Source organism: Carassius auratus, unplaced genomic scaffold (genome assembly GCF_003368295.1).
Source record: "Carassius auratus strain Wakin unplaced genomic scaffold, ASM336829v1 scaf_tig00011917, whole genome shotgun sequence".
NCBI lineage: Eukaryota > Metazoa > Chordata > Actinopteri > Cypriniformes > Cyprinidae > Carassius > Carassius auratus.
Window position 1 is genome coordinate 1 of NW_020524252.1, and position 12803 is coordinate 12803.

A 12803-nucleotide genomic window follows, 5' to 3' on the forward strand; every position below is an offset into this window, starting at 1 on the left:
CGGCTCTAACTGGACGACAGGAATATCTGGACCAACGTCTCCAGAAACTTGTCGGCAAGCAAGGCAAGATGAGATTTAGATGAACTGCATTATAAATCATATGTGTTTTATCAGTGGAATATAGATTGACCTCTTTGGGGAAAGTGAGAGACGTGTTTGACCTCTGTTTGACCTTACAGATAAGTCCGAAGAGGATGTGGAGAGCGAGTCGCAGCTGCTGGAGTGTCGTCTGACGCTGACGGAGGAGAGAAACGCTGTGCTGGTGCCCTCTGCTGGCAGCGCTATCCCAGGAGCCCCGGCGGAGTGGTGTGACACCATATACATCACTCCTATCAAACAATCATAGAACTAGCCTTATTAACCATAACCAACTCCTGAAGTCTCACAGTCTGCTTGTTGTAATCCTCTTTGGGTCATTCAGTTTCACTGTCTCCCTTCCTTTTCTGCAGGGCTCCTGTTCCAGGAATGGAGACCCACATCCGGTCATCTTCCTGGACCTCAGCGGTAAATATTTACTGCCTGGATGTTTACTTCTACATAGGCAGCTGCCTACTAAGGCAGCATCATACCTGAAATAGACCGCATGTGTGAATGATTTGGAACATGAACAGAAAATATCACTTACGATTGTCTTTATTGCCAATTGAAATGCTAATAATAAATGTAAAGTTAAAATAAAACAATCAAAATAAAATATGTAATTAGTTTAAATGCGTGTTATATTTTATTATTATATACCATTTTATTTTTATTAATATTGACTAATTTTTTTATTTTTTATATATTAATTATTATTTTTTTTTCATTAACGTTTTTGGTAATGTTACGTGCTTTTGGCATTTTTATATATATATTTTTAATTTATATTATTATTATTTGTTTTTAGTTTTAGATTTTCAGTTAGTTGCCAAGGAAATATTACCCTTTTATATTTTTGATGTTTTTTTTTTTTTTAAATGTTAAGTTTTGAAATTTTAATTGTATGCATTTGTCATTTCTATCTAATTATTTTATTTTTAAAATGTGTTTAGGTAGTATTTAAAAGTTTTTAGCTTTTAGTTTGGGATCTGTTTTTAGTTATCTTAATACTACAATTGATTGCTTCTGTTGTCCTCATTTGTAAGTCGCTTTTGATAAAAGCGTCTGATAATAACAGTTTTATTTTTATTTCAGCTTTATAAAGATATATCTGATTTATTTATACCACCGTCTAATATACAGTTTATAAAAATATAATATAAAATGCATACCGTATTTTTCAGACTATAAGTCACACATAAGTATAAGTCGCATCAGTCAAGAAATACGTCATGATGAGGAAAAAAACATATATATAAGTCGCACTGGACTAGAAGTCGCATTTATTTAGAACCAAGAACCAAGAGAAAACATTACCATCTACAGCCGCGAGAGGGCGCTCTGTGTTTTCAGTGTAGACTACAGGAGAACTGAGCAGCATAGAGCGCCCTCTCACGGCTGTAGACGGTAATGTTTTCTCTTGGTTCATTTCTCTTGATTCATGTCAATTAATTTTGATAAATAAGTCACACCTGACTATAAGTCGCAGGAGAGCACCTAATAAAAAAAAGTGCGACTTATAGTCCGGAAAATACGGTACTTAAAATTAAAATAAAACCAATCCAAAAAAATTTAAGCTGAAATATTTGTGTTGCTAAATTATTGAAATATTAACTTTAAAATAAACTTTGAATAAATATCTTACATTGGGTTCAGCTGACAAAAAAATGGTTAGGAATCCCTGTCGTATGAATAATTTCTGCTCAACATTTCTCTGTTCTGTCTGTCTGCAGCTGATGATTTCTATGATCATCTGTCCGCTCCTCTCGCTGGAGGTCTGGATGCTGCGCTCGACAGAGAAGATAAAGATGATTTCATGGACTTACAGATCGTCAAACACTATGAGAATCAGGTGAGGAGACTATCGGTAAAAAAACCAAACAAAGAACCAGGATATTCCATGTCACATGAAGTTGTCTCTCTTCCCACAGGTGAAGGCAGAGGCATCATGGGACTGCACCGTTCACGACAGCCCTGAGCTGAATCGAGCGACGGGGCCGGATCACAGGATTTACCTCACGTCCGTGCCATCGTTCAGCTCAGTCATCCCGCGCACATGCAGCTGGTGCTACGCAAGCGCATCTGTGTGAACCTCACCGGACGACAGGTGGGACTGATGAAGATACCTCTGTGTTTCTTATCCACTGCTCTTTTAGTGATCGGATCTCTTCCTGCAGGGTTTTGCTCAAAGTCTGCTGAGGAGAATGTCTCACCGCAGCTCTGTTCACAGCTGTGGAGTCACGTTTGAGATCGTCTCAAATATCCCAGGGGTACGTGAAAGAGCAATCTATTCTTGTTTAGGCATGCGGTTCTTGTGTCGCAATGTGAGTTAGATAATACACACTAGTGTTTCAGAAGTTGCAAGGTGTTTTGAAAGAAGTCTCTAATGCACACCAGGACTGCATTTATTTGATTAAAAATTAGAAAAAAAATAGAAAAAATTGTGAAACATTATTACAATTTAAAATATTTGTTTCGATTTAAATATATCTTAAAATGTATTTTATTCCTGTGATGCAAAGCTGAATTTTCAGCATCATTTCTCCAGTCGTCAGTGTCACATGATCTTCAGAAATCGTTCTGATATGATGATTTTCTGCACGAGAAATGAGTACAAAGTTCAAAAGATCAGCATTTGTTTGAAATGGAAATGCATTATAAAATATAATAGCAAATATCTTTAACTTTTGATAAATTGAATGCATCCTTGCTGAATAAAGTACTAACTTCTTCTGAAAAGACCCTCGATTTTGTATGTCACGTACATGAGTCTATGAGAAGCAGGTAACAGAAACAGGTTTGTGCATTTGTTGACAGGACATTCAGAGCTCTGAGGACCGAGAGATGCTCGCTCGACTGGCTGCCAGCACCGAAAACCCCGGAGCCGAGAGTGAAGCCGCCATCGAGAAATACCTGCGGAGTGTGTTAGCGGTGGACAACATCTCCTCCGCTGGACCGTCTCAGACAGGTCTGACATACCTCATGAGCTTCCTGTACATATGCAGTGTTGCATCTACTTTACATGTGCAAATAAAATATAAATGCTTTTGTTTTTTTTGCTATATACACTTACATGTCATCTTTGTATTCTTTTGTGAATTCAGGAGGTTTCGCGTGAGGGAGCATTTGAAGATAAAGGAAAGCTTCCAAACGCTGCCTCAGTTCATTCCAGTGTCCACCGGGTAAGACCGCGAACAACATCTCTAAAGCATCTAAATTCAGCTTAAACTTAAACTAGAAATGAAATATAAGCTGTTTATTTTTCAGCTCTCTGGCAGTAGGAAAGATCTGTCCAGCAGCCAAGACTCAGCAGAACAATAAAGTGAGAGAAAAAACACCTTAATTATTTGCATAACAGTTCAGATTTCCAATAGTTTGGTTTGTGTTACAGTTCAGTACATACTTAGTGTATGTCACTGTCAGTGTTGGGGTAGTTACTCAAAAGATTTAATTAGTTACTAGTTACTTCTGTAAATTGTAATGAGATTCCTTTACTAGTTACTGCATTTGAAAAGTAACTTCAATACTTATTACTTACTTTTAAAAATATTTTTGTTGAATTTTTTTCCAAATTCCCGTTTTCCGTTAAAAATTTTCATGGAATTCCATTTTTTTGTTTTATTTTTTTCTCAAACTCCTGTACGTTAAATTTAATGTATTTATTAAAAAGCATGTCTAATTAATTTAAATCATAACACTTATACATTTTCACAGCAATTTATTAAAAGTTTTTTTTTTTTTATTATGTTTAGGGCCCTATTAAATTTTTTTTTTTTTTTCAACCATATGTTAGATTTTTTAGCATGTGTAATTATTTAAATGCATAAAAACAACTTCATTTATTACATATTTCTTAAAATAGCCTTATGAAATGTTTTTTTTTTTCCCCTTCAGAAATTCTGTGTATTTACATTTTTCTGTTTATCAAATGAAGGCATAAAACATTCATTTAGATTTTCTTTTAAAATATTGAAAATTAAGCAAACTTTATTTTTGTTAAAGGGGTTTTTACTGTTAAAAATAAAACATGGAAGAAATGTTTAAGCAGGAGATGCTTTAAAGTGCCGAGAAATAGAGGTTTCCTCGGTAACAGCTGTAAACAAAGCAGCGCTGAGCTCACAAACGCTGCTTATTCAAGTCTTCCTTCAGAAATACAGCGATATAAAAACACTTGTCTCGTTTCGATATTTAAACATATAAATGTAAGGAATTATTATTATTTTTAAAACGTGCAGTGTGTGCTCATGTTTATTCAACAAAGCCTTTTGGAAAATCTTTAGTTTTAAAATCGTGGGCGAGTCTCCAAAAATAATTAAATGTATGGGAAATACATACCACATCACAACCACCTGAGCCCAACTTCAGTCTACTCATTACTGTGACTTTAACTGCGTTTTTGTTAACTTAGGGCCAGGCGCGTGCGCCTGATGAAACTGTCTATAAGATGACATTTCAGCACTTGACAAACGTACACAGCACTTGAAGCACAGCTGTGCAATTGCTTTACGTTGCAATGTTGGGAAACGCACATCAAACAATAATGAACGATCGTAAAATTACTCGAAGAAATCACTCCTTAAGCGCTAAGATCAATTGTTATCAGGAAACCCGGCTCAGAACTTTACACACAGGCAAACACGGCATGTGTACCGCAGGAAAGCGCGTTCCTATAGTCTAGTAAAGTAGTGTAGTTACCAATATTATTAGTGTAATGCGTTACATTACTTAGCTACCCAAAAAAGTTATATAGTTACTGTAATCCGTTACTTTGTAACTCGTTACCCCCCAACACTGGTCACTGTTTTGGGAAACTACGAACAGCAAGCAGTGACTTATTACTGTGATACTCTGATTTGTATAGTATTTGTGTCTTTGTTTCATTTTCAGATTCATTTTATTACTTATTTGCTGTCCATCCAGAAGTTGAGCTTGTTTACTGATGGTTTGTATCCGTGCTTTGACTTTCTGTAGAGTGGCTGGGACGGTCGGCAGGAGATTTCTACACCAAAATCAGCCACAAAGAGTGCATCTCACTCAGCGTCAGTAGAAAATCAAAAATCAGAGCCAGGTAACTGTCCTCATCCTCTTCTGCTGTCCACGTTTCCCTTCACAGGTGAGACGGAGCTTGCATTACCTGTTTGACTTTACTCCAGAGTTTTACACGCCAACAGCAACAAACCAGAAAAAACAACAGAACACCTTAGCAAACATACAAAAACACAATAGCAACATATTAAAAGCACTGAGAACAACTTAGCAACACCTTAGCAAGCAAGTGGCACTTCAGATAAGAAGTTGAAAGTTGTTACTGTATTTGACCCACTGGCCTATGCATTAACCAGCACTGCATGGCGCTTATTAAAGGTTTGTGTTTGCAGCAGTTGTTTGGTGCATGTCATAAAAATGCTATTGAGTAAAACGGGTTGGTAAAAAGTGTTTGCGCTTCATTTGGCCACTGTGCTTTCATTGAAGGTGCTGATCTGTTTTTCATGCTTTGCTCTATTTTTTTACTCTCATGGGTTCCCTGCTCATTTCTCCTCTGCTTTTCTTCTGTCTTTCCATCTTTCTCTCTTCTGCTGCTCCTCAAACCCATGTTCCTGCAGGTCTCTCAGGATTTGCTGCATCTTATTTCTCCCCAGTGAAAGCTATAGTATCTCCAGTACCCAAGATGTTCAAGACTCTGTTGTCCAAAAAAGAGGAGAAGAAAGAGATGGCGCCTCCTGGTGTCTGTGAGCAGGTAGCAACACCTTCTGAGGCTCATACTTTAGGAAACATTTCTAGATTTAGAAGCAGTGATTACCACACAATGTCCTGAATTATGTTAATTTTTACATTTTGAGTTCAGGGTTATGTTTCATGTGTATTTAAATTATTTAGCTTTTTATAAGCAATAATAAAAATAATATATAAAACCATTAAACCAGTAAAATATCATGCATCAAGTTGTATTGCAAAAATGCGTTATTTTTGGTTTTACCAGATATTCCTGGTGAAACACTTGATAATATTCTCCCCCTTGAATTTCACCTAGAATGTGCCACGTATTATTGTGCAGTCTGCCAGTCTTGAAGACATCAACAGCTATGAACTGGTAAGTCTGTTCAGTTAGAACCTGAAAAATAAAATGTTTATTTGTTTGGTATGATATGTGCAGTGTTGGGGTAGTTACTCAAAAAAATTTAATTAGTTACTAGTTACTACCAGTAGTTACTTCTGTAAATTGTAATGGGATTACTTTACTAGTTACTGCATTTGAAAAGTAACTTCACTACTTTTTATTTTACTTTTTTTTAGGGCCCTATAAAATTTATTTTTTTCTCAACTCCTTTTTAATGGTTACATTTAATTGTATTCATCAAAAAGCATGTCTAATTAATTTAATTCATAACACATACATTTTCACAGCAATTTATTAAAAGTTTTAACAAAAATTACGTTTAGGGCCCTATGAAATTTTTTCTTTTTTCTTCACCATACGTTTTATTTTTTTAGCATGTGTAATTATTTAAATGCAAAAAAAAAAAAAAACTTCCTTTATTTAATTTTCTTAAAAAGCCTTATGAAAAAAATGTTTTCCCTCAGAAATTCTGTTTACATTTTTCTGGTTATCAAATGAAGGCATAAAACATTCATTTAGATTTTCTTTTAAATATAAATTGCATTTCTTTTTTCTTCTTCTGAGAAATATTTTCAATCTGAGTATGAACAACAAACACAAACTATGCAGCATATAGTAAAAACAACTGCACAAATTGTCTTCAACAATACAGTGCAAAAACAGTGCAAATGATTCTGAAACTACATACAAAATGAGTGAGAAATATTCAGAGTGCAACAGAAAAAAATTGTGCAACTATCTTTATGAACTGTATAATTCTATAATGATTTACATAGTATACATAATATAAATGATCGATCCGTTGGCTGTAATCTGTGTCAGAATCGTTTTTAACGGGACATCGGCTAACGATTTATCACGTTTTATGTCAAAGTACTCTGTTGAGTGTTTTTTGTGCTTTTTCAGAGAGTTTTCTCATGCAAATGTGTTATTGTGTATTTGTATTCATGCACTCAGGACAGACTTTACTTTCACTTTGTTTTCGTTCATTTTCCAAAGCCGTAGGCTATGTTAAGTAGTAGTTCAAAAGATTACTTATTGGTTTAATATGGGAGAGTTTGAACCTGGGCATGGGGGTGGGAGTTAGCGTCACCAATCATTTCTGTTTGGCTCAGAGGAACGAATCAATGTTGTCAAAATGCGATGACGTAATCCCGTACACTATGGCACCTCTAAGCACTAAGATCAATTGTTATCAGGAAACCTGGCCCAGAACTTTACAAACAGGCCAACACGGCATGTGTACCGCAGGAAAGTGCGTTCCTATAGTCTAGTAAAGTAGTGTAGTTACCAATATTATTAGTTTAATGCGTTACTTTACTTCTTTACCCAAAAAAATAATATCGTTACTGTAATCCGTTACAGTAAATAGTAATATTTTTATATTTTGTATTTATATGAACAATTTGTGTCTGAACTTGTGTATTTGTGTAGTTTAGATGCATTTTATGGTAGCACTTTTTTTCACAGTCCTGTTTCATGTGTACGTACTATGTACTTACTAAAGCAATTACAATAACTGAGTAATAACTAACCCTTAATCTCCCCCTAACCTTTCTTTAACCCATGTGGTTATTTTATACTGCCCAGAATGATACTGTAAAATACATGTATAGTAAAATAAAGTGAACCCATTTCATTTTGAAGACTCCACAGGGTCCATCAAAAGAAACCGCTCAAGACAGCCAATCAGAATCTGCTTCCTTTGTGCCCATTTTTCCGGTTATTCCTGATAAAGTAGAGACCCACTAAAGCATCCACCATATCCTCAGAAACCACGTCTGACATCCAGATAGTAAGTCTACATGTATTCCATGCAGCTGCTTATTAGTATGGTGAATATCTGGTGATGTGGTATTGTGGGAAACCTAAAAGTTGCTTTTATTACTGTGTATATTATTAATTAGCTTGATCTGTATGATCTCCTCAGAGCCATGCTATGGAAACTCCAAATTCAGAAAATGAGGAGGAGATTCTACTTCCTAAAGAAGTTGAAGTTACACCTCTTTCTGTTCCTCCAGTGGTTGAGGAAGTTCTACCTTCTAATCTTTCTCCAGAGGTTGAGGTTCCCCCTCTTAATTCTCCTTCAGATGCTGAGGAGGTTCTACCTCGATCTGTTCCTCCAGTAGATGAGGTTGAGGTTCCCCCTCTTAATTCTCCTTCAGATGCTGAGGAGGTTCTACCTCGATCTGTTCCTCCAGTAGATGAGGTTGAGTTTCTACTTGCATCTGTTCCTCCAGAGGTTGAGGTTCCCCCTCCTAATTCTACCACAGATGTTGAGGAGGTTCTACCTGCATTTGTTCCTCCAGTATATGAGGAAGTTCCAGCTCCTAATCCTCCTTTAGAGGCTGAGGAGGTTCTACCGTTATCTGTTTGTCCAGATGATGAGGAAGTTCTATCTCCACCTGTTTCTACAGAGGTCAGAGAGGCTCCACCTCTTTCTGTTTCTCCAGGACTCAAAGAGTCTCTATCTCCTATTCCTCCATTGGAGATTGAGGAGATTTCACCTCCTGCTCCTGTAGAGGTTGAAGACCCCAAGCAAAGTCCAGTTGGTGATTCAACAAACAGCTCCCTCAGCGATGTCTCAAGTGGATACATCTCCACAAGTCTCTCCATAGTGACTCTCTCAGAGGCATTGAATGTTGATCCTCCTCTCATCGACAGCACAGAGGCCAAAATAGACTCTTCTTCCAAAAAGAGTGAACCAAAAACAGAGTTTGTGCCAACAAGCAGCACATCCCCGGAGCATCAGTCAAAACGTGAACCAGCCGACCTAGAACTTGGAGAACAACCACCTACTGAATCCCAGACATCAGAAGAACATGGTCAAGTGTCTCTACTAGATACATCTCCTGGAAAACTCCTCAGTGTTTCTGATTCCTTACCTCAAGAAGCCTCTGGAGCCAACGTCTCTTCATCTGGCCAATCATCTTGTTCAGCCCCATTATCTACACCATTAGCACCACCATTAGCCTCAAAAACAGCTGATCCATCAGTACCAGTAAAGCAAGCCAAGCCATTAGTGCCTACCAAGCAATCAAGACCTGAACAAAACGTCAAACTCACTCCTGCTCCCACCTCCAACCCTTTCCAAATCCACAGAGTCAAGACCTCTGGCCTAAAGTCTTTCAAAGGGATCCTGAATGAAGAAGAGGAAGAGGGTAAAACTAAACAAATTAACGTTTCATCTGCACTGAGCGAGTCTCAAGAAAGACTGGAGATCATTTCTGATTCAGAGGAAAGTCTTGAGACTCCCGACTGGCTGAAGGAGGGGGAATACGTCACTGTGGGCACCAATAAAACTGGAACCGTTCGTTACGTAGGACCAACTGACTTTGCAAAGGGTGTTTGGGTTGGAGTGGAACTTGATGTTCCAGCAGGTTGGTAATGCTTTTCCACTTCAGTAGATCAATAAATCAGTAGTTTGCAATAATACCTGCATGCATATCAGATTCCAGTCATTGGAAAGAACTTGCAACCCCTTGACCAGTGTTTCCTTGAGAATTAATTTGCAAATATTGTTTTTAAGGAGCATTTGCATGCATAACTATAGTAGATTTAGAGAATAGTGTGTGCAGTACCACCTCCTTGCAGTACTTGCCAGGGCTACATATCCCAAAAGCATCATTGGTGCCAATAGCTGCGTTTTCATTACAGATGTGCAATATTTTATTAATATTATCCAAGAATTAATGGCAAGGAAAGCCCCTTATATCTGGGAGTGGCCTCATATGAAGTGTTTCTTGGAGGTTATATTACATTAAAGAATGATCATGTGTTTTAACCTACGCTGGGTGACCTGTAAATTGAAAAAATGGTTTCCATTGCAGTTTTGTGAAATATTCCTTTTTCATATTGCCTGAAAAATAACCTCATGTGAGCGTGAAAACTTTTTTGCAATTTATATGAAAGTTTTTGCAAAATTGACGCGTTTGCATTGCAGCTAATGGCTTCTACGATATGTTTAAGCTTATGATGGGAAATGCAGCTCTGGTGCAAGGTATTACATGTTGTGGACTTGGGGTTTTGTAGGACTTAAAATGGTGCTCACTAGTTCCTAGTTTACACTTGCATAGACAGTGGTGCACTAACCAACTATTCCAGTTATTATAAAATGACTTCTAATTGTATGATCAAAGGACCAGTGATTCGCATGGTTATCTTCTCGTATCCACCACTAAACATTTCTAGATGATGGTTTTGACTCGTAGCTGTGTATGATTGAAAATGGTGCTTACGAAATTTACACTTGCATAAACTACACAGTGGTCCACTTACCAACTTTTCCAATTATTAGAAATGATGTCTAATCGCAAGATCATTGGACTGTTAATTTTCAGATGTTCTTCTCTTGTATGCACCAAATAATTATGCTTTTCTTCATGTCCAGGTAAAAACGATGGTTCGGTTGGCGGTCGCCATTACTTCCACTGCAACCCTGGTTACGGTGTTCTTGTGAGAGCAAATCGGGTCGTGAAAGCGTCGGGTACCGCTAAACGGTTGAGGCAGAAACACAAGCAGAACCTCTCGGGATCTAGTCCCAACCTGGCAGCCCTTACAGCGATGGCCAAAGGAGAAGCTGGAGCACGCAAGGGTGAAAACAGGAAGTCTTGGGTTAGCTGAGGGAAATGCATCATTGTTGATGGACGTGTACGGACGACAGTATTGGTATGGCACTGAAACACTACACTAATACTTGCAGGGATGTAACTGCCACCTGATTTACTCAAATCTACACTACATAGTGCCTTCCAAGTGTTCGAAAAGCGCATTTTAGAAATGTATTTTCAGCCTCGGTAAGCAGTATTTTTGGTATTATTCGTTTTTTTAATGGTTTTAATATCACAAAGTGCCCTGTTTATCTGAACCCAATGTCAGGGAGTATGTGCATGTGGTTGTTCCTTAGAAAAATCAGGACACTGATGGATTAATTTCATGATTTTATATACAGTAGGAAGGCGAGATGGGTTTTACTTATGGAGATTAAAAGCTCCAGACTGTTTTATTCATTAAGGATTGTTTTAACTGTTATTATGGTGAGATAATTCTGCATTTTCTCTTGGTTTGGTACCTTTGTATTATTATTAACTTTCTTCTTCTTCTTGGAACGAGTAATTTATGATCAAATTGTTATTTGTTTATTTATTTTGCAGATCAAAGTAATGACAAAAATGAATTATGAAGATTTTATATATCGCAATGGTGAGAGTAATAAACTTTATTATTTTATTATCTTGCCTTTTAAATGTCTGCATGAAATCGTAGAAGATCTTGTATACAATCTTCAAACTCTTTGAAGAATAAAATCACATGGCTGGTCATCAATATACCTTTATTTTCCAGAAGATAAAATACTAAAATAAACACAAGTTTAAAAAAAAGTCATTTTAAACAAAGAAACTGTACAAAAAGTTATATATACTATAATATACTTACTTATAGAACAGTCTACAGTCCAAAAAAGGCACTAAATTCTTAAATGGGAGATACAGATGATTCACAACAGAATGATTTGAAATTATGGAATTATTTGATTCAAACAATCTTTAAATTCATAGTTACTCTCTTCTGTTTATTTATACAGTTGCTTTTAAAGGCCTATAGATTTTTTTTGTGTATAGACATATGAAAATGCAAATGAAAAACACCCCCTTTAAACCAGCAGTTACCGTTCGTTGCTCTGGAATAAAATACTTGAGGCAACAGAACGAGTCATTGGTATTACTTTATCTGTCACTGTGAGATCATGTAAATGTAAATACTTGACATCATACTGCAGTTTGGCACATTCTGTCATGTTTACAAAGAGGCTCTAATGACACACGGACGAGGACAAGTCGTTTCCTTAGTTTGAAATACAACTGTAAAAGCACATTTGAACATTATAGCATTAGAAAATGACCTGCAACAAACTTAAAAAACAAAAAATGTGGCAAATAAAGTAGTGTTTCTTGAGAGAAGGGGGTGCTTGATCTAAATCGGACACGCTTCAGGAGACTGCTCTGAACTTAAAACAAAAACAGTGTAAAACAATCAAATAAAAAAAGAATCTTGAATTATTATTAAGCAAAATGTCATTTTATAAATATCAATTGTACACAATAGAGGAAGGATACATAAAAAAACTGGGCTTCATTATTCATGCACGAACAGAACTCATTTCTGTTAGCTGTTTGTAAAAGCATTCTCCTGTAGTTTGTCGCGTTATGCAAGTGATGCTTTGAGTTTGTGATCGTTTATTTAAGAACGGCTCTACGAATGAGTCATTCTGCTCGTTTCAATGAATGAATCCCAGCGAGTGAATTGTTATTCTAAAACAATTTTGAATAAAAAAAAAAAAAAGCTACATTTTGGAACCAAGCTTATGTTAGATGAGTTAGACTCTGTGTGGCAGCAGAACAAACATTTGTCATTCAGTCTCTCGTGAACGATTAACACAGTGAAATTCTGATATCATTTCATAATAATAATAATAATAAAGCTTCGTGGGAGTTTGCACGTTATAATTCTGACTGCTGTCGGCTTGAGCCAATATTTCACATTGACGTATTTAGTTTTAAACATCATACGAGCAGATGCTTCGGTCTTGACTCTTTGTGTGAAATCT

The 12803-nt window shown here is 36.6% G+C and overlaps 1 pseudogene; it reads left to right on the plus strand.

Annotated features, from left to right (window-relative positions):
- The first annotated feature begins 5 nt into the window (after positions 1-5).
- LOC113073322 (kinesin-like protein KIF13B) lies at positions 6-11896 on the plus strand (annotated as a pseudogene).
- Positions 11897-12803: the final 907 nt, after the last annotated feature.